Genomic DNA, 22,945 nt, shown 5'->3' with positions numbered 1-22,945 from the left:
TTCTAGCAATTCTCACCTATACCAACACAGAACATCACAAATGAGGTGTGCCGTGTCATACTTCAGAACATTTAGACAGCCAAAACTGATAGACAAACTTATCTTTTTCTTTTAATGTTAAAGCAGTTTTACCTAAGAGTCTGTGGAGTTCCATACAGATTTAAGTAAGATACGATATGGCAAATAAATAGCTGGTTTTGCTTTCATTGGGTGAGTTATTTTGGAAATATATTTTGGACAGTATTTGCCACTGAGGTGACAATCACACATCTACCACTGCTCAATCCAAGGGGCACCTACAGACCAGGAAGGCACAAGTGTGTGTGTGTGTGTGTGTGTGTGTGCTGGGCTCAGTACCACTGAGGAGCCTCTGAAAGGCTGATTTTCCCATCTCTTCCTCCTTGCCACAATTCACCAAAATGCACACGTGATTTGCTAACAGCAATGACAACACTTTGCCACTGCCTCAAGAACCTCCTGGTGAAGTTCCAGCTCCTGCTCTGCAGAAATGGTGTGAGCAGGGCTCACTTCAGCCAAGTACAGAGGAAAAAACACAAGCTTGGCTTCTTCAGAAGTTAAAACTTTTTTCCCCCCATCGATGACTGGCTGGATACACATCACCTTCTGAGCTGATTTACAAGAACATCTCATTTACTTCTGCAGAGAAAAGCACACCTTTCTAATCTGACTGAAGAGAACCTAGATTAATGCAGCAGATCCTTCACTGAAGGCTCTCACATTATGTATTGGCACAATATCCTTAACTTCTTTTACTTTCTTATTCAATGGCAATTCCCACTACAGCTTTCAAAGCTTCTTTATACGCTCTTTCTTTGCAATGCTCATATTCTGTTATAAAATTTCTCTCTCAATTTCCCACATTTCCTCTCCTTGTATTTCATGTATGGACTACACTATTTCAAGAGCCTCAGTAAAAGTGCTGAAAGTGCAGCTTGCTGGACACAAATATACTTAGACCCCAAAACATGAGGCCATGAACTGGCCTCTTCAGTAACTTTGTTCTCACAAAATTTCTGTGCCATATTGGAATGCTCTGAACTTATTCTAGTCCGCTGGTAACACTTAGGACCAAAGTCTTTCTCGTTTCAGGGACAATTACTATAGAACAACAAAAACTGATCCTTCTCAAACATTCCTCAAGAAATCTATCATCAGTTTTGGCTAATTTATTTTCTTCTAATGCTTCATGAAACAAGATACAAGAATAAACAGGCAGGCAATAAAGAAAAGCAGCTGCACACATGAGCTACATGCACAGCCTGATGGTCACAATTGAGATGAATTTTCTTTAAAAGTCACTGCTGTAGTCTAAGACTTTTGTGCTTCCAGATAATGCTGAAAATGTAACAAGTATTTTTTTGTTCAAGTGATGTCTACGGTAGATGAGAGATGACATAGTAAGCTGCAGAAGTAAGGTCAAGGTTGCCAAGCTTACAAGGGAAAATTAACATGAACTCAATTATGGTTGAAAACTGAGGGATATTGCTTCAAAAAAGCACAGAACTGCAGAACAGAATACCAAACAGAATACATGCAAATCAATGATTAAATGGAGAAACGTGACAAAAAATTCAACTTGCCTTCCCTGAATACAGAACACTTGCAAGACATTCTGGACAAGTGTTTTCTGTCAGACAGATGTAAACTTAATAGTTTACATATTAAAAATAGTTTACATATATAAAATACAGGAAGCTTAGTCCTTTGCAGCTGACAGTGTCCATAACAACTGGATTTTAAGAAAAATTTGTTGACAGGAGCCTATGTGGTGAATCATTCTGCATTAATTCTGAGTCCACCTGGAGGATGCAATCCTCTTGTTATTTATTTTAAATACAGTCAAACTTTCAAATATCAATGTCTATGTACATACACACACTTCTATCATTTCTAGAAATTCTAAATTATCAGCAAACAGAATCATCTCTATTCAGTCCCTGAAAATGTTTCATAATCAGGTGACTCCGGAAATTATGGCAAATTTTATATGGAATTTCATTATTCAAAATCCTTTATAGTTAATCTTCACAAAAAAAGGCACGAAAAAACAAACACAAGCAACTTTCTTTCTTTTTTTTTTTTTCCAAGTGGTGGTAGATTTTTCATAGGCAATTGGAACATTATTTTTATCTGAGACTATAGGAACATCTTTTTGGCTATTTTTACCACAGTAAGTCTATTTCAAGTAGAATTGCAGCACCTTAATTTAGCAACTGTTCAAGCTCATGAATAGCTCACCACACACTAAAATCTAAGACCACTAAATCTGATTTTATTCTAGCAATTTTCACCTATACCAACACAGAACATCACAAATGAGGTGTGCCATGTCATACTTCAGAACATTTAGACAGCCAACACTAACAGAAAACTTATCTTTTTCTTTTAATGTTAAAGCAGTTTTACCTAAGAGTCTGTGGAGTTCCATACAGATTTAAGTAAGATATTATATGGTATGACAAATAAATAGCTAGTTTTGCTTTCATTGGGTGAATTCTTTTGGAAATATAATTAACACAGGAAAACACAACCAAACCCAGAAACAATAAACCCAGAAACAGAAACCCACCCACAAATAAAGCCAGAATCTTCATTAATAGCTGCCTGTTTTACCTAAGGAAAAAAGGATCTGAATAACTTATTTATGCCAATACCTCTGGATTTGGACACAAGTTTTTAGAAATGTAACAGTGACTATCAGGCACCAAGCATAAGAATGACAATGAAACAAAGAATAAAGAAGCTTGAAAGAAAGAGGTATTAAATAGAGAACAATGTACATACATATGCACAAGACAATGTGCAATACCAAGACTGACACAACAAATTTGTATTTGTGAAAATAGCTAGTTTCAGATTAAACAGAATGATTTTTTTGTGTTCTCTGAATACAAGGCAACATATAAAGGCAACTATTAAAAATATTTAAAAGCTACCACCAACTGCTCTGCTAAACCTGCCCAGTCTAAACTTCAGTCTCAAAAGGGTTCAAGCACTAGAGGTGGCCTGCGACTCAGAAATAATACTGCTGGTAGCTTAGTCTGAAAATACAAGGAAAAGATGATTTATTTTAGAAGAATGGAAGTGAAAATGGGTCAGGAGCTGTTTCATAAAGAAAGTGTAAAAACTAATGCTAATAGGGTGGGAAGTGTGGAATTTTCAGCACCACAGGAGATACAGAATTGGTAAAGGCACATTAAGACACAAAGGATAAAAAAAATTAAACTGAATGAACCTGGTTTTAAATACTGAAATATCACTATTTCAAGGAGTCTCACAATGCTGGTACTTTTAAAGTTACCACAGCCATTGCAGCTGGAGGGTCCATCCCAATGATTTTCCATCACACCACTGAAATCTCCCACGTAAGTACAGTCCACATATCACCTTCCTTTTTCCACAGCCATTCATATTTTCTCCTCTGTGGCTGCTTAATTATGCTTACACAATTATGCTCACATATAAAAATGAGCAACTCTGGAACAAAACCAAATGTGCATGAAAACCAATCAGCATAGAAAAATGTTTGTAGGAGAACTTTATGAGCAGAAAACACCTTGACAAGCACCACGTCAAGAGCTGTAACTCTTGTCTGCTAATGCCAGCAAACACTCAGCCTTACCCCTCCTCACCTTTTCCCTCCTCGTGTGGCAATCTCAACGAAAAGAAATTGCAATGAGGAAATAAAGAGGAATACAGTCCTCTGCATACAGTCCCCAGTTAATGAGCAGTACCACTTCTGAATGGCAGAGCTGGTGAACCTTATTCCAGAAAAGAATAAATGTCTTATTTCTGCTATGTGGCAGTAACAGGTGGGGAAGTATATTCATAGAGATTTCAGATTTTACATTTATGCACTAACAAAGCCTAAGTCCAAATTATTTTAGCTACGAGTAGGCATTTGCATCATAATGTGCACTAAACACCAACTAAAATGACAATACACTCAAAACATAGCTTGGGAACTGGCCAGCAGAGTCTTCTGGTAAGTAAAATCTGATAGTGAATTGTCACAGGCAAAACATCCTGAAGACTCCTGGAGCTGCAGCATAAACAGCCATGCAGGTTGTCACCACAGACTGTTTTCATTAACATTTCCCTGGAGCTGGATGTAAAATCTCCTCCTTGAATAATGATTCCCAAGCACTATCAAATTTGACATCTAATATACAGATGGACATTAAAAGATACCAAGTGGGAAAACATTTTTGTATGAAGCTTAATGCCAATTCTCCATCTATCTTGTATGTATTTTCAGGGACACTACTGAACTAGAAAACAGACACAGCTTCAAAGGATGAAGTTCCTGGTAAGCACAGGAGGTCAAAACCCAATTCTATTATAGGAGGGAAATGGAATGCACAAAAAATTCACAACAAACTCCAGCACATTAAAACTACCTCCCCAAGGACTTTAATCTAAAATGACCAAGATTCAAGGCTTCACTTTATTTAAAACAAAGATCAAAATTTGAGCTGTCCACACTCATCACAAGTGCCATAGGTATCAGATTCCAGAGTCAACCTCATTTTTAAGCCAAAAGTGACCACAATGATTCTCTGCAGGACAGAGGCAGAATGACAGACAAAGCTACCATCTACACATAGAGAACTCCGTTTCAGCCATCCTCTCCCCATCCACAACTACCAGTATGACCTTGGCTAGAAAAGGAGGATTTTGTGATTTAAAACAAACAGCTGGCTAAAGAAAAATGCAATCCATTAGAGGCAGGTACTGACCGAGGTGTTTGGGCACACCACCATCTGTCTTGCCTGAACACTACAAACACAGGCTCAATTATCAGTTCTCAGTTCCATCATGATGATGATGATGTTCCTTCCAAGAGAAGGATCTGTAAGGAATCTTTTATACAATGCCCAACTGGAAAAAGTCCATTACCCCCTTTTGTTGGGCCTACTTTTCACTCACCACATACCCTGACGACCTTAAGCACAGTATTCCAATACTTATGGACCAGAAGCCACCAATCCAAAAACAGTCACACATAACTCACTAAAATATAACTCTAATAAAAAAAAAGGTTAAAGTTGTATTGTATTTCAACTTCAACAGCAAAGGTTAAAAAACTATGAAATAAATGAAAATCCAAAACTAGCTTCCTCATCTTAAAAACATTAACTATAGAGTTTTATGAGTTTTTTAATAAACTGCCTTAAAAATGAGTCACTGCACTTTAGGAAAAGCAACACACGTCCTGAACATACTCGTTTCTGAAGGTCAACCTTGTGCACTGTGAATTAAAAGTTTACACACAATTCAAGAACCTTAGACTGTTCATTACATGTACCAGTCCCAAACAAAAAATAGCTAATGGCTATTTGTCTCTTAAAAATGTCTATTTGCGGACTAAAAAACTGCACAATGTGGGTTCTACTGTACGGAGCCCAAATCTTTAACCCAGCGTTTACCTTCTGTTACACCCAAACCACCTTTCAGAGTGACCAAATCAGCATCTCTAAGCACTAACACTGCTCATCTCTCAGAACCCGAGAGAAAATCCAAAAATCTTTAGAACAACAATCGAACTGTTAAAAAGCATTTTATAAACCCATTGATGTGTGAACTCCATGACCAGAAATTTGAAATGGGACAGAGGACCCAGAAGTGGTGTGAGGACCAGCACTGAACATCAGGAAGTTCTGTTGGCACCATTCATAAATCAAGTTGTGAATGTGGTTCAGAAACCAAACACCTCTGAAGAGCTCCATTTCAAATGAAACAATGCTAGAAATAACTAAATCCTATACATCAGACATTTACTGAGAAGGGTTTTTTATGACCATGCCACACTCCACAGGACTCACTCCACAGAAGGTGTTTTCCTAAGTTCTCTCTTCAGCCAAAACTGTCATGATTCGGGCCTTTAGATGAACGATCAATTCTGACATTATTTACAGCGGCAGACATCAATTTCAATTACACATTAATGCCAAACCTCAGAATGAACTTCAGCAGTTTTATAGGCAATATAGTCTCCAGAATGCAACTAACTCGATACTGCAAAAAATGCACCAAAATTGTGACCCAAAGCCGTAAGTCACTAAGAAGTTTCCATTAGAAGGACTGACCCTTAACACTAAAATGTTGTTTGTTTTCCTTTTTAAGGTTTTAGATGAACAGGACACACCCTTGAATCCTATTTCACTGTCACTAATGTAATCTAGCTTTGTTTACAGGATAAATTCACCTTCAAAGCACTCAATGGCCCGATCATAGATATCTGAATTGACAGAATACACAGTGTGTCAACCACAGCCAACAAGAACTCTTCACAACGCAGGAAAAGCTAATTTCTACAGAAGACTGGATTTTTTCAAGCACTGGTCCCAAAGAGTTGAGTTCATCATTATTAGAAAATGTTTGTGGAAAGATGAAGACACATTTCATTCGCCTTCTTTAATATACATAAACACTCCATTATACACTAAAAAATCTCTGCCAAAACATTGTGTCACCATGAACGAGCAATTCCCCTGGAGAGGAAACAAGGAAAACGGCAGAACAATCCAAAAATCTCTGAATCAAGCACAGCAGAGTCAGCCACTGAATTAAGTTCTAAAGAGTACACTGGGCACAATCAGAGGAGTGGCAAATGAAAGCTCAGACAGAATAAAGGAGTGAGAGAGAACACCAAATAAGAGATGAAACTTCTGTCACAGGGGAATGCCAGAGAAGGAAAGCAGGTCACAATTTACTCAAGCCCTGAAGGACAGCACCTTCTCCACTGTCACCATTCCAGCCCTACTCCAGCCGGCTGCACAACAGCTCCAAACATCACCCACCCAACACAAAACATCTCCATGTAATAATAATCACTTCAATCATGCCAGTCACTAAGAGAACAAGTGATTATCCCTCTGCAGGGAACGTCTGGGGAGGATGAAAAAATACAAAGGTGAGAAAGTTTAAGACCAGCTGAAAATGTATCAAATTTAAATTAAAGCCATTTTCAAATAATCATAAAAGGAGAAGGGTAGCACACAAGTCAGTCCCAAATGTCAATCTTTTTAAGCCTTTTAAAGTGTCAACTGTAGTACAAAAGGCTCTTTTTTCACTGTTTTTTTGCAGTAACAGATTTTCTTACATCCAAAAAAAAAGCAAACCTCATCATTCTGGACCACCTGTGGCTTGTCCGGTGAAAGCAACAGGAGGTGGGTAACCTTTACGCTTAAGCTTGGAAACATAAATAACACTTGCACAAGAGAAAGAGAATATTGACTTTGTCTTTAGGCCACAGCTGGAGAACTGGCATCTCCTGAGGTGATGTGGCTCACAGGGAAAAACTCCTGACTGGCAAGGCCTGAGTTGCTGTCCAGTGCAGAGAAAGCACTCCATAAATGCCAGTATGCTGAAAATATATTTCAAGCTTCTTTTGCTTGTGAGATAACTTGAAAAACTCCAAGTCTTTGTGGAACATCAAAACAAAGTCTGAGGCTCGGGCTGATTTTATTCTCACACATTCCAAGGTGTGGGGACATGGCTGCTCATGTCATGCCAGCCCCTCTCTACATGATGGTAAGACTCAAAGGAGCACAACCTCACCTTCATCCTCCTTTCTGTCATAAGGCTGTGCCCTTACACTGCACAACGTGCAGCAGGAGTAAATAAATTTGTCAGAATTTATTCTTCCTGTGCAGTAAAAGCATGAGATTTTAGACTCTGGGTCAGTCTTCTGCACTTGTTTCACACTGAACAGTTCAACATGCTTTCAATTTTTTCTTGTAGGTCAGGTCAACCTCTACCTAAAATCCATTTTCACACGTATTTTATGGTGCCTAAGTAACACAAAATTCAACATAAAAGGAGAACTGCCGTAATATTAACTACACTTATTGGTGGCAGCTTATCATCCTATAATTACCTCCATAATTTTCCATGATAAGATATTGGCCTTTGGACTGAATTTATGGTCTTATTTTAGGTTTATCAACTGTAAATGAAGTAAGGACATTGCAACTCCAAACCACACCCATCAGATGGCTTTGGAAAGGCTGTCTGGGAGACACGTAGCAGTGAAACATTAGATCCTGAACTCTGTGACAGGCTTATTAAAACTATTGAAAAAAAAACCTCACGTACATTAATTACTGGATTATAAGTCAACAAACCAAGATGAGTATATGCTGCCAGTATAAGGCAGATGAAAATAAGCATAAAGTAAATGACAGTAAATCAGACCAATAGTCAGCCCCAAGCAGCAACCTTTGTAATTACTTGAACAGCACATGGACTAAAACAACAATAATAAAAGATTAGTACAGCTTCTACATGAACGCACATTGTTGAAAAAGCAGCAAAAGAAAGGTTAGCATACAGTGGTTTGTTTTTTCCCATTTATATTTTTCCAGACTACATCAATTTAAGTTCAGAAACTTTCTGGGCACAGATGGGAAATGCTCCTGATGGATTTTCCTTCCATTAATTTTCCCCACCACTTCCTAAAACCACGTCCACTCATCTCACAGTAACAATACTGGACAGCCAGCAGTTCCACGGAGTAACTGCAGGGAACCATCTTGTCTGGAATCTGCTTCCTGCTGGCTTCAGTTCATACTCCCAAGCTCTTGCCATGGAAGAGACAAACCTATTCTAAAAGCAGAAATATTAATACCATCTCAGCAGATTCTATACTATTTCCTCACGTTCTGTAAAGGCAGAAATTAAATAAATTTGGAAGAGATCTGCAGGACTAAGACAAGAGTCTCTCTTGTAAAAGAAGTCTAAACATGTCAAATTATTTACCTTAGCAAATCAAAAGCTACTTTGACTTTTCTGCATGTACCAGCAGGACAAACACCAGGGAAAGAAAAGAGCTATTTCAGCCTAACAATAATGTTGCCAAACAAATGTATCATTTTAGACTGAAAATTAAAAAAGTATTTGAAGCGTCAGAAAATTAGGCTCTTGAACAGTATTGAAGTGTAAATAGTAGAAGCAAAAGGGTTCCTTTAAGTACTCTTTGGTATCACATATAAGACAGCAATTTTCATAAATATAATGCCATTACATATACCCGTGTATGTGAGATTCAGCCACGTGCAATATGAAGGGGCAGGCTTGAAAAACAACTAGAAACTCTCACATAAACCTATGTATTCTTTTGTGTTCCCTCTCAGAATTTGCACAAGACTTTTGAAACAATTTGTTCTCAAGTGAGAGCAGACCAATACCAATACTTACTATAAAGAGCTGAATTATTAAGCAAAGGGCATATGCCCTCGAGGCACTTCTGAACAAGAGTACTTGAGAAACTTTAGGTAAAATTAACTCCTTAATATTTTGAACTACCACATCCTTACTGTCCAGACAGAAGGCAAACACACTGTAAGTGGAGAGAATAACCACAGAACCAAAACCCACAGACAGTATCTGCTATCTGTCCAGCTTCAACAACATGAATACTTGTGAGGATCATAAATACTTGGAGTCTCTCTAGAGAATCTCAATTTTAAATTTTAATTAATGAAGGAACGTAATTCTTTAGCAAATATATTTAATTTTTAAAGAACAAACCCACTTCTTATGGCCTTTCAGAAAATATTTTGGCTTTAACTTCAGCCTGAGTCCACAGGACAAGTACTAACACTGTGGGTATATCAGTATCACTTAAACAACAAAGCTTTCCATGCTCATACAAAACAGCTTTCTTTTATACCAAGAATACTGCTTTTCAAAATTCTCTTGTGAAATAATATTCTACAAAATTTCAAGGAAAGATCTAGCTTAACAACTTCCCAGGGAAGAAAAATTATAGAGTAAAAAAATGTTCACCAAAACTCGGCAGCATTACACATTCTGTGACACACTTTCAAAATATCATGTAAAAAAATTAAAATTATTTTAAAGAAAAATAATAAATGGTTATGCATAATTTTGTTAACAAATGAAGAGGTAACAAACACCACCCTGCCCCACAGAAGTAAAAGTGGATATCACTTCTTGAACATCTCTGGATGTCTCGTGCCCAGCAGACACTGCCTGCCATAGCTCAGCACCCAGGAAAGAGCCTCTGACCTGCAGAGATAACACCAACATTCTGCAAGAAAGCCAGGCCCTCAGCAATCACCCTGCTCACACACTTGAGAAAGATCTGTAACATTCAGCTACAGTCCCAAGTTCTCTACAGTTCCAAGTAATGGCTCACAGCCTGGTTTTTTTGGTGGCTTTTTTTTTTTTTTTTTTTTTTACAAAGATGTTCCCTCCACCCACTTTCAGATGAGCAGACACACATAATTCACTTTCTGCTGCATCATTTATCTGGTTGGTAGGCTTCAGACTCAGACTTGCTCCTTTTTCCAAAACACATATAAGCAGCCACTGTCACCTTGCATTTCAAAACGGTCTTAATTCTCCAAAGTAAAAAGAAAAAGAAAAGACATTTTTTCTCTCAAAAACAGAAATACCAACAAGACCAAAAGCAAATGATAAAAGATGCAGCAGATCCAGCAAAAGGCAGCATTACAGTTGGATTCTGCCGTCATTTCTGTACAGGAATCAAAAATTAAATAGCTGATTTATTATTCATTTTCATCAACCCAAGGCTAGATCTGGCGTGGTGTTTCAAAATTAGCAAAGTGCTGTTTTCAGTACTGATGTCCTGATGCTGCTACTTGCTTTTCACTATCAGAAAGCCACCATTGTCCCCAGTGATCACAGTGAAAGCTGCTGATAGTGATATCACTATCACTATTTTTGTACAGTTTATCTGTACAAAATACACCTTTTAAATAGAAACTGTAGCTCTAAGTTGGTGAAACAGGTTTTCAGTGTGACATGCTAAGTATAAAAATACAAAGTGAAAAGACCTTTGTCAATAAAATTTAACACATAATTTGTTAGCAAGCAGAATCTTGTGTGAGGCCTCCTGGAAGGCTCAGAGCAACTCAATAATGTTCTGAAAACAGGAAATACACAGTTCTGCTCACAAAGATGTGACATGGGGTACAGGAAAGCAGCTCTTGGCTTTCCAGCTGCACCAGGGGCAGCTGAACTCTACACTCAAGGTATTAAGAAAAATGTATCAACTGTTACATTATGCCTTCCCCTTGAGGAATGTCCTGAACCTGACTGCCAAAGATGAAATGGTAAAATATTTCTGTGCTGCAAGAAATTCAGTGTTACTTATTTAGCATCGCCTTCTACAGGCAGGAAGAGGGCTCAGGGACACTGAAGCCACCACAACCATCAGCAGCTGCACCAGACAGCAAATGTCAGTATCGGTGTAGGTAGGTAGATCATTGGATAGAGGGAAAAAAACAAGTGGGGAGAAAAGTAGAGTTGGGTCTCCCCAGAAAGCAGCCTAAGAACTGTGACATGAGCAGCTCTGCTTCAGGTGCAGACAGGGGCAAAGAGCACATGCACATTACAGACCTGAAAAGAAAGTGTCACTCATGGAAGTCAGAGTTAAATTTATGCCCATGGGCATAACTTCATTCACTAGTTCCAAAAATCTTGGTAGGCCAGTCTGGAAGGTCACAAGCTACCACAAAACAAAGTCCACTGCAGAAAACCAAAATTCTGTGCTGTTAACAGTGAGTATTCAGGGAACAGAAAGCACAAAAGAAATAATCCTTATTTTACTACAACAATCTCAGCAGTTGCATTCCAGGTGGACTACCTGTGGCTAAGCCATCCCTGGGTAAATGATATTGTGCAATTCTCAAATATCCCTGCATTCTCCTGAAAACTCTGCTCAAGGGATGTGCTGTACATTCAAAACTCCCCTAAAAGGCTCAGTTTGCATCTCCTTCATTTCCAAGATTCATTTCCAACCATCAGCAATCACCTATTCATGACCTCATGTGCCAGATGCAACAAACAGGTCAGTCTGTATCTGATCTACACATCTCCAGGTGAGGCAAACATCAGATACAGGAGGCCTGCAATTCAGAGCAGCCTCAAAACAAAAAGAAAAAACCTCCATTATAGGGTGGGATTCCCCTCAGGAATGGCTTCTTAACTCAAGTTTAGCACTGCAAGCCTTCTCCACACACTGATGTTTCTTTCACCTCTATTCAACCTGTGAGAAGTAAAATCTTTCATACTTTAGAAGCCTATATTTAGACAAAAAAATTAGTAAGATTCATGTCACAAATATGGGCTGCTTCCCAAAACCTTGGGAGATCCTCATTCCACTGGTTAGAGTAGTCAAGCACGTCATAAGATAAGCATAAAATAACTTCCTCATTTAATGATGTGGCCCAAGAGAAATCCTTGTTTAAGGCTGAAAAAGACCTTAAGCAAGGTCTTCTTGAGAGAAGAGACCAGCAACAATCTCTTTTCAGGGAATTGTAGAGAGAGATACAGTCTCAACATTTCCTTCACTGACAACACAGAACATGGACCTCTAAGAGCTCAGACAGAAGACCAGTTTTTGCAGTCTGCCTGCCTAATAGTAGATGACACTAATTTAAAGGGATTTCTCCACAGTAATGCAGGCTATCCACACTGAAATAAAACACTAAATACTTGCATGACAGCATCCAAGAGAAAGCTGTTAAAGATTATTCTAAGATATGTATATATTAAGATGTGCTATTACAATTAATTGGGTTAATTCTGCGTATTTATTCATACATTAATGACAAAGCATAATAGTAGACCTGGGAAAAGGTGGAGAATTCAGTAATGCTGAAAATAAACAGTTTGAAACTATTTTTTTTTCTAAAATTAATGAGTCTCCCCCTCACCTATATCTCTTCAGACCACTACATGCAAACTTACGACTGACACCACACACCATGACACTTATGTGACAGGAGGCCAGGTGCTTGCAAAATTTAAGATAGCCAGTTCTAAACCTGCAGGTGGCAGGGGCCAATGATAACATGATGGGGAGACACAAAAAAATGAATGTGTTAACTTGCTGCAGAGGTTAGGAGGGTAACATTACACAAGCAATGGAGCTTTTGTCAAAGACAAGACAACTTACACAGATTTACAGCTTTATACAGACATGGAGGTGCAACCCCAGGGGCACTCTTCTGCAGTAAATGCCACTTGGCAATGAAAACTCCACCCTTTCTATCAGCTGAATCCCCAAGTGCTGTGCAGCTGTGCCTCCCAAGAGGTACTCCTTCTCCAAAACTAAGGGAATCTTCCTTTTAAGTTCTTGCAAATCAAAAGGTCCAACCGAAGGGATAATCAAATGCCAAGATTCTGATTTATATGCAGGAAGAAAACTCAACATTTCACTTCAAGCATGCATTTCAAGGAGTAATAGAACTCAACTTTACAATAAGAACTGAAACTATTCAGAAACAGGAACTAAATTAATATGACCCTCTTATCTGACTGTGGAAGGAGAGGCAGTATCACAGTACCTTCCCCTCTCCATTCAGTAGCTGTTTGTTAATTTCCAGGAAAAATGAGAATTTGTTCTACACAAACCAATGACCAACTTAACAAGCACTATCCAGTCACATAAATGCTGCATCATTTTACAAATACATCTGATGTTTAATAATGTTTTCCTACCTGCCACCTAAATAACACTGGTCACTCCTCTCACACTGCAGTTTTCATCCACAAAATTCATTTCCCACAAGCAGTGTCCCAACAGCACATGAAGGCCCCAGGTGCAGACACCACAAAAACCAGCCCTACCATGTTCAGGCACAAAGGCAAGAGAAAAATCACACACCTTGCTACAATCCTTCAACTACAGCAGCAGCACAGAGCTCTTAGGGGGGTTGATTCTGACACTGCAGGTGATGGTGCAGTGATACCAACACAGACACTCCTGTCAGAGCAGAGGAAATGCCAGCACAGGTACAGCAGCAGAGCCTGAGATCCACGTGGGAACATCAACACCAAGAGGTTGTCCAAATCTGACAGCACACTCCTTCTTAAACCCAGGTACCAGTAAGTACTTCTCAGCAATATATATATATTTTTCTGATTTAGAAAAAGAAATCACTGACAAAGTGCCAAGTGAAACAGGTAATCTCCCTATGAGAAGGAGTTCATTTCAGCCATGACATGAAAAGAATCTGGAACGCTTCTCAAATACTGCAGAAAAATCATGAAAAATAAGCCACTGGAGCAGGAATGTGTTCCTTCTTTTCAGCTGTCTGAAGCCTGACAGACCTTAAGCTACTCATTAATGAATTGCTCTAAATCAGTTTGTTCCATTTTTGAGTTCTGGCTGTGGAAGTGAGAAAGCCCTGAGGAAAAAGTTGTGGAATGACCTGTAGTTGAAACTTGTTTTCCTGTTTCAGTTGGTAAATCTGCATATCTGCTCACCAACCCCTCTGGAAGCAGAGTTTCCTGGAGTCAGGAAATTCCCACCTACATGTGCTGAAGAACCTTTAAAGGCAGTGAATTCTAACGCACAGGAACCAGTGCTGTGCTCTACTAAGGTAACTTCATTCTCTGATCTTAAAAAAAAAAAAAAAAAAAAATCAAGAAAAAATTAAAATAATCTCAAAATATGCACAGTTTTTTCTAGAAGACCCCTGCTGATTGTCTGGAAAAACTGAAATTACTTGTAAACTCAATACAGAAACTGAAGCAGAGCAGGTAAGCAAAACCCAGAGTGCTGTGGACAGGGCAGGTGGCATTCCTGGCCTCCTCCAGCAGCACAGGAATCCAAAGCTGCTCCTCACTTCCACAGGCACCACACATTCCCTGAATCCTGAGAACTCTTAGAGAAAAATGACTGCTCTTACACATTTTCACTTTCATCCAGAAATCATCACAAAAATCACCCCTTCCATCATCCTCCACAACCAAGTAGCAAATAGTGGTGTAAAGTGGAAGGCATAAACTATTCCATTCTTTCAAACTACTGAAGACTTGGCTTAATTAGCAATTAAAAGCAAGCAGTACAAACGTTCCTTTCTCACTGCACATAATGGAGTCGTCATTGCTCTCAGATTTTTGGCCACAATACAGGCAAGCTGCAAGTTTGCAACTGGCACTACAGGAAAACATTCTACCATTCAAAAGCAAAAAAACAAGCCGCCGCCACCACGAAAGAAAATCAACTCATAAAGAAAAACACAATTTAAGATGACAGCATTTTTTACTGGCAGGGAATAAACACACTGCGACATGCTAATTCCATGTTTCTCCCCACGGAGTTTGAGCACATCCAAGCTCTCAGATGAACTGAAGACAATCTCCAAGACCAGGCATCATAGTCCTATGCAATGATCATATCCCCACCACCCACAATTATCTAATCCTTACATGATCTTGCACAATTCTTTCACCTCTCCCAAATACATCTGCCTCCAGTATATTTCCACGTTACAACACAGAGTCTGCCATGCTCTCCTTCTTTTTTAGCATAGCCAATGTCTCCTTTCCAGGCCTCCATTCAACCATTAACACTTTTTTCAAATTATTTATAGCAACTAAACCTGCAAATATTACTTGTACTGACACTATACAGAGAAAAAAATCCCATCAATTCAGTCAAGAAGGACAGTATATAGCTAATCCCAGAAAACTGTCAGAAGCAATACATTTTTAACATATGAACTTGTAAGTTCAGAGACCTTTGAAGGTAGAAAATGAGACCTAATTCTATTCTGCTCATTAGTTAACAGGGACTCTGACGGTTTCTGGGATCTCATCTTACTTAGGCAAAAAAATTAACTCTGCTGTAAACATAAACACCTCCAAATCCTCCACATACAGAACCTGAAGAGGCATAAAAACGATTCCAACTATTTCCTCTACACAGTAACTAAAGTTAAGAAAGCCCTCAAGTACAAAACCGTAACTTGTTAGTTAAATTCCATGTGCTCCTGTACTAAAGGTAGGATGTGGATCTATGCTCAGGCACAGGGTGGGATTTTTGGTATTCTTCTGTGTGGGGCCAAGAGCTGGACTTCAATAATGGCTGTGGGTCCCTTCCAACTCAGGATATTCATGATTCTAAATCTATCTGAGGGGTTTCACAAAGGCACCAGAAAAGGCTGGCTCAGACACAGATCTCTGCTGTACTGCCTGATGCTTCCAGTTGTTTTCATACACAATACTTTTTTTTTATTATTTTCCTCTTAAGCAAGAAATACAGAAGTATATACTGCTCTGATTCAAAATTAGCTGAACAGTTTCTTTCTTACTATAATTTATTTTTCAGAAATTATAGAAATTATTCTCACTTTTTCCTCTGAATTAAAAAAGGAGCAAATGAACACTCATTTCTGCTTAAAAACAAGTAAAAACCATTTTTTTAAGAAGCAAAAAAGACCCTTTAAGCCTAATTTGTTGATAATTTTAACAGGTAACACTTGAAATCTGTTAGTCCTTCAGAATTTTGTAGTCTCCCACTCTTGAAAACTTACAGTGTTCAAGTATTAACAAAATCACAAATTCAAAGGCTCTGTCCTTCCAACCATTAAAACCCAGGAGAGATTAAAAATATTTGAAAAATAACACATTTCTGTGCACCACACCAGAGACTAAGAACAAACAAAGCTTTAAGAACCACCGTTTTTAAAGTCTACCCTTAGTTACTATATTTATAACATGCCCAGAAGCTCCATTAAAGTTTACCAACCAATGTACATAATTTTTGCAGCTCTTTATTCTTCCCAATATCATTCCACTTTTTCTCTCCTGCCAGAGGTTGCCTATGACATGCTTTATGATGTTATATAATGGATGTTCTTCATTTTTCTTATCCTTCCACTTTATCTTACACTCTTTCTACACGTTGTTCTATTAAACTGTCCTGTTAAATGCTCTACATCAGCATCATTCTCCCTTACACAGGCTTTCAGTTCCACCCTTTAAACTAGTTCTTGCCCTTTCAACATATCCATCTGTATCTTCCACACTTGCTCAGCTTTCTTTATCCTTCAAATCTAAAGGCAGCAAAACATGACAGTTTCTTTACTCTTCCCTTCCTTAAGGGATAAGGAGGAAAAAGGGAAGCAGCAGTCTAAAATAAAGACATAAAAACCACACCAAACACCTTATTTTTATTTCAAAATGGGAGAGAATTCTGTTATACTCAGAACTTACTAAGCTTTTTCACACCCTACACAAATCCTCTGCAGTTTTGTTATCTCTGTTTTGCTCCCATTTACCCTGTTTATAAAAACTCTTGAGGCAGGCCCCAGCACCATAAAACACTTAAATGCTACTTAAGTTAGCAGTAATGTTTAGATGGTAACCAAGCACAAGACTCAGGTAGCTGCTGGGAAGAATAGAAACACTATGATTCACACTGCCATTCCCCTCACCCCCAAAATAGTCTACATCATCAAGTCACCCATTCAATTCCTGTTTCCTACTCTTCCTCACATCTAATCTAAGTATCTTATTTCAACCTTTCTTCTACTTCCTTCAACTGAAAATGTCTTATTATAACACTATTTTCTGAAAAACCTTCCCAAAAGACTATTTCATTTCTCCACTTCCCTAACATCAAATGGTGGCCTGATTCTCAGTAGTCATAGGTTCAAACATAATTCATGAAGCACTCAACCTAGATCCCTCAGGATCTTTCATTCAGAGTTTTCTCCTATATTATTATATATGTACATTTTAGCACTTTTGCTGCTTCACACTTGCTCAGACCTCAACCTGTCCCACATCTGCTTGTGGCAGTGTAACTTCACTAAATACTTGGTCTTCCTTCAGACAGTGAGGAAGCCAAGTCACTGCACTCATTCCATCCCTCCTCTCCATGAAGAAAGAGAAGTTGTGGATGTTCCATCCCTGGGAGTGTTCAAGGACAGACTGGATGGGGCTTTCAGCAACCTGGTCTAGGGGCAGCTGTCCCTGCCCACAGCAAGAGAGCAGCTGCACAGTATTCCAGACTCCTTCCAACCCAAACCATTCTGTGATTCTGTATAATCTAGTCCTGGCACCCTGTGCTTCCAAATACAGGTAATCCCATTCTAAGAAAATAAGGAGCAATAGTTTCATAAATATTCCTTACAGAAAGAGTGTCACACTAACCAGGACCCACCCTGGCCTCCCAAATCTCACTCTCAAAGGGCCTCCACAGCTTTTTAAGTCTGCAAACTGAATTGCATTCACAGCATCAGAGAACACCTCAATGTAAGGGTGTAAAAATGGTATAAAAGCCCAAGGATCTCTTTGTTCTGGGTTCTCCTCTGCAGGCGTCCAGCTCAAGACCTGCTGCTGTAGCACTCTATAAAATGATTTACTTTTACAAATCCAGTGCCTAAGTCTTTGCTGCAGGGAACTCAAGGTCAAGCCCAAAGGAAGAAGTGTGTCCAAGAGTCTGTAGGAGCAAGGAGTTGGAAGGGGCACCAATCCACCACATCACTGGACACTCCTGCTGCAAAGGGACTCCAGATCCAGCAGTTCAAGTCTTGGGTGGGGTGGGTGTGACTCCCTAAATGGTGTGAATTCTCACCATTCTCAGGCAGCAGTGTCTCCTTTAACATGAAAAATCATCAGATCCAACCTTTACTGGCAAAAACACAGGCTTAGACAAGGTGGCCCAGCACACAGTCCAGCTCCATTTTGAAAGTGTCCAACCACCACGGCCCTGGAGACATTATTCCAATAGCTGACTGTTCTCTCTGTGAGACTTTCTTCTGGTTAATAGGACGTTAGTCCCCAGGAATAACTTGTACCTATTAAATCTTATCAATGCAATACCTCATAAAAATGGAGTCTCCATCTTCTTTTAGGCACCCTCTAAGTACTGGAACATGCTGGTAACATCTCCTCCAAAGCCTTCTTTTCTCAAGGCTGAACAAACCAGGATCCCTCAGCCATTCTTCACACTTCAGCTTCTCAGTCCTTTGATTGTCTTTGCAGCTTTTCTCTGGACCCTTTCCAGCCTGGCCACATCTTTTTCATACAGCAGGCACCAAACTGCACACAAATACTCCAGGTATGGCCTGAGCAGCACTGAGCAGAGTGCAATGATAACTCCTTTGTGTTTGTTGGTGATGCCCTTGTTGGTGCAATCCAGCATCCCACGGTCTACCTTTGCCACAGCAGCACACAGCTCATTTTTATTGAGCTAAATCCACCAGGAACCCCCTAAGTCCATTTCCACAGAGTTGATTCCCAGCCAGAAAGATCTCAGACTGCGCTGCATTCCTGGATCATGTTCTCCCACACACAAGACTTGTCTTTGCTGAACTTCATAAGGTTCTCATCAGCCCATCCAGGACCTTCTCCAGGGTGGCTCTCCCTTCTGCAGGTTCACTTAGCTCAGTTTGGTGCCATCAGCAAAATTCATCAAGGCACAGTTGACCTCACCATGCAGATCACTTATGATGGTATTAACCAGTGGCCCAAGATCAATCCCTGGGGACCCCACTTGTGACAGGCAGCCAGTTTGAGCATTTCCCACCCTGCTCTGAGTGCTGCCCATCAGCCAGTTCCCAGCCAGCACACAGATCCCTTGTCTAGAATGTAACACATTGATTTCTCTAGGAAGAGGACGTGGGAAACAGCACAGAGAGACTTGAAATCCAGAAAGACAATGTCCACCACTAGTTCCATGTACACCAAGCAGGTTACTCTCTGCTAGGAGGCAATCAGGTTTGCCAAGAATGAATTGCCCTCGCAGAATCCATGTCAACTTTTCCCAGTCATGTGCTTCATCAGGATTCATACCAAAGCTTTCCCTGGGACTGAGGTAAGGCTGATGGGCTGCTAATTTCCTGTGTTCTTGTTTAAACCCTTCTGGAAGATGGGGCAGCATGAGCCTTCTCCCAGTCTTCTGCAACATTCCCCAATCCTCATGATTTCTCAGAGATTACATAGAGCAGCCTCCAGCCAGCTCTCTTAACACCCTGAGATGGGTCATTTGTAGGGGTCAGGCTCCTGTAATAGTTTACACCCCAATAATTCCTTCCAAGGCAGTAGGTCCGTGCATGAAACTAGATTTTTGTTCCCAAGGTCTGGGGCCCAAGAGTGCTGGTAAAGAGAGAGGTGAAAGAAATGCAGAGAACCTCTGGCTTTTAGCACTGGTTGGTAACTAATTCACCTCTCCTGTTTAATAGTGGGCCAGCATTTTCCTCTGTCCTTGCTGTTTATGATCCTGGAAAATCCTTCCCATAGTTTTAGACCTCTCCAGTCAATTCCAAGTCCAGCTGAGCTTTTACTTTTCTAACTGCACCTCTGCACACTCTGGCAATACCCTTGTAGTTCTCAGCGTGTGTTTGTTCATTTTTCCATCCAGGGTACACTTCTCTTTTGGTTTTGAGCTTGCAGTTAAGTCAAAGGCATCTCTTACCCTACCTACTTCCCCTCCATTTAAAGGTGAACTGGTTTCATGCTTCCAAAAGAGCATTCTGCAAAAATTCCCAGCACTCACTAGCTCCTTTATCCAGCACAGAATATTCCCATGGAATCCCTCCCAACTCTGTTCTGAGCAAGCAGAAACTGGCTCTTTGAATTTCTAAAACCTTCTTAGTACTAGCCTTCAATAGTGGTTACTTAAAACTAGTGAGTTTCTGTTTTTACTAGGTTAGTTTTGAGCTGAAACAGTTCTCCAGCCTGGTTCATCACACAGGCTCAAAGATGGTTTCACTGAAACACAGGAGACACAACAGAGTACTTAAAATTCTGTTACCTAGAAGAAGAACACCTAAAAATAAAATCTTAACTTTAATTCATTATTTTATTCTCTATTCCTGTGCAACTAAGTTTTCAAATCATAAAATAACGAAAACGCTGCTTAAATAAAATGTTAAAATGGTAACTACAGTGGAAGCAACAGAATACTGACCAAAAAAAAAAAAAAAATCTCTTGGCTCTATTTTAAAAGCTGTTGCACTGGATCTTTTGTCTAATGCTGCAAATCATACTCTGAAATTGTTCAGAATTTTAAATTCTAAAAATGAAAGTAGAAATTTAATGAAAAGCATATTCACAATTCAGTCTGCTTTAGACTAATAACCAATCAATATTGAGAAGTGAATCATAATCCTCAAATGCCACTGTGAGAAAAGGAAATGACTTAAAGCCATTTTAACAGACAACAATTAATTTAACAACTTACCACAAAAGAAATTCATATGTAGACATACAGTGTTCTGTTTGTAATTCATCACACACTTTTAGTCACTCCCTTTACAAAACTGTAAATGAGCTCTTAATTCTACATCTTAATTAAATAAGCTCCTGCCATGAACACTACGTAGCAAATTCAAGAACCATAAAAGAAGGTAATTTGTTAATACAGCTCTGATGGTGATCCCTGCATCCTCTCACACTCTGAAGTGAAAGTACCTGATAAACAATATTCTTCAACTCCCAAATATGCCTAATGGAGGTTTAGTTCATTAACATGGTATTTTAGGTATGTAAGGAATACCCTCCTATGATTCTTTAAATACAAAGAGTAATATTCAAAGAATAAACTTTGAGGCTCATTTTAGAAATGTACCATTCAACAAACTAGATAATGACCACAAGCAAACTATCAAAGGGCCTCATCTACTTGTGACAGTATCAGTAGAACTCATCTTGAAAACAAGCTTTGAACAGACCCCTATTTAAACAGGCCACTCTTGGAAAGAGCTTTTCCACAGAGGAACTACTCTACTACAGCTATTTCTTCAGTCTGTCTCTCCATAAAGCGGAAACATGTAATAAATATTTAAGTATTTTTTCTTGCTTTACTGAACTTCCCTTGTCCAACAAACTCAGATTGAACTACATTAAATACAATTCCTTTCTTTCCTCATACCAAAAATGTTCTGTAAGGTACTAATATTACCCTCTCAAGTGCACCTATACAAACCCTGGCAGCCTTCACAGGGCTCCATACAAGACCCACTGATTTCAATTTTGTTTCTTTTAACTACAAGTAAGTATTCTGCAAGATTAAGACTGCTAACATTTTCTACAAAGAGTCAACTGGTCTCTATACTGACACATCAAGTTTAATAAGCATCATTTCAATGTTTAATTGTGAACACACATTACTCAAACATCATGCTTCAAACACCACAGCTGCAGGACTTCACTAAGAAAAGGGGTTAAAACACAAAAGTAACTTAAATGAGTTTTTAATGTAAAATACAAGGTAGGTATGGCACTGAAGGACTGAAGTTGTATCCATATACCTATCTGCATTCAGAATGAGCAGGACAGTGGTTCAGCTCCTAGAATTATTTGATCCAATACTAAATCTGCCACCCAGCTCAGTTCTGCACTCACAGTTCATTTCTGCAGAAGCTCATCCAAGCCCTTTAAGCAGTAACTAGTTTTTACAAAACTATTTAAGCGTTCTCCAACTACAAATATACACATTTCCTTCCCTTTCAGACTGTTGAAAATACAGCAAAATCCCTACTCATTATCAAAAATTTTACCAGGTGAGGACCAAGAAGAAATATTTTTGTTCAGTAATCTGAGAAAAACTTTAGGTTTAATTGATGAATCTGTAAGGCTGGAAACCAGAACTTTACTTCTCCGCAGAACATAAGTTTGCCTAATTGTGAGTGGGATAAAGACCAACAGTGGGCCAGGGCACATAGCTCTGGCACTGGAAAGTCCTGTGACAAGTGTTAATCAGGAAAAAGTCACTTTATAGCCATAAACATTTTCCACGACTCTCTTTAATTTTGTATCATCCCACTAATGTAATGAAAACAAATGCTTCTACACGCACCAAGCTCTCCGAGCATGAAACATCTACTCTTTTCTAAAATGGTATAACAAACATATGGCACAGCTTTTAGAAGATGCTTTCAACACTTACTTCAGATGGTATCAACATTTGCAGATAGTTTTACCTCTATAATTACCAAGTCCACTCAACCCACTACGGTGAACAGACAGTCATGCAAGGCTGGCAAGAGGCACAGAGCCATGCTGAAAGCACACCTGAGTAATACCATGCACAGACAAAGCTTTAGATTCTCTGTTCTTCCTTCACATCCTGTACCTGGATTCACCTAGAGAGGAATTTGAATGCTAGAGGCCACAAGCAGCAGGATGC

The 22,945-nt window shown here is 39.2% G+C and overlaps 1 protein-coding gene across 19 annotated transcripts in view; it reads right to left on the bottom strand.

Moving 5' to 3' along the window:
- The window catches only part of KDM6A (lysine demethylase 6A), a 152,854-nt gene that overhangs the window by 123,171 nt on the left and 6,738 nt on the right, over positions 1-22,945 (bottom strand). The gene's annotated exons all lie outside the window — the stretch shown is intronic.

The sequence above is a fragment of the Sylvia atricapilla genome, chromosome 2 (genome assembly GCF_009819655.1).
Source record: "Sylvia atricapilla isolate bSylAtr1 chromosome 2, bSylAtr1.pri, whole genome shotgun sequence".
Taxonomy (NCBI): Eukaryota; Metazoa; Chordata; class Aves; order Passeriformes; family Sylviidae; genus Sylvia; species Sylvia atricapilla.
This window is presented reverse-complemented; position numbering and strand designations above follow the sequence as displayed.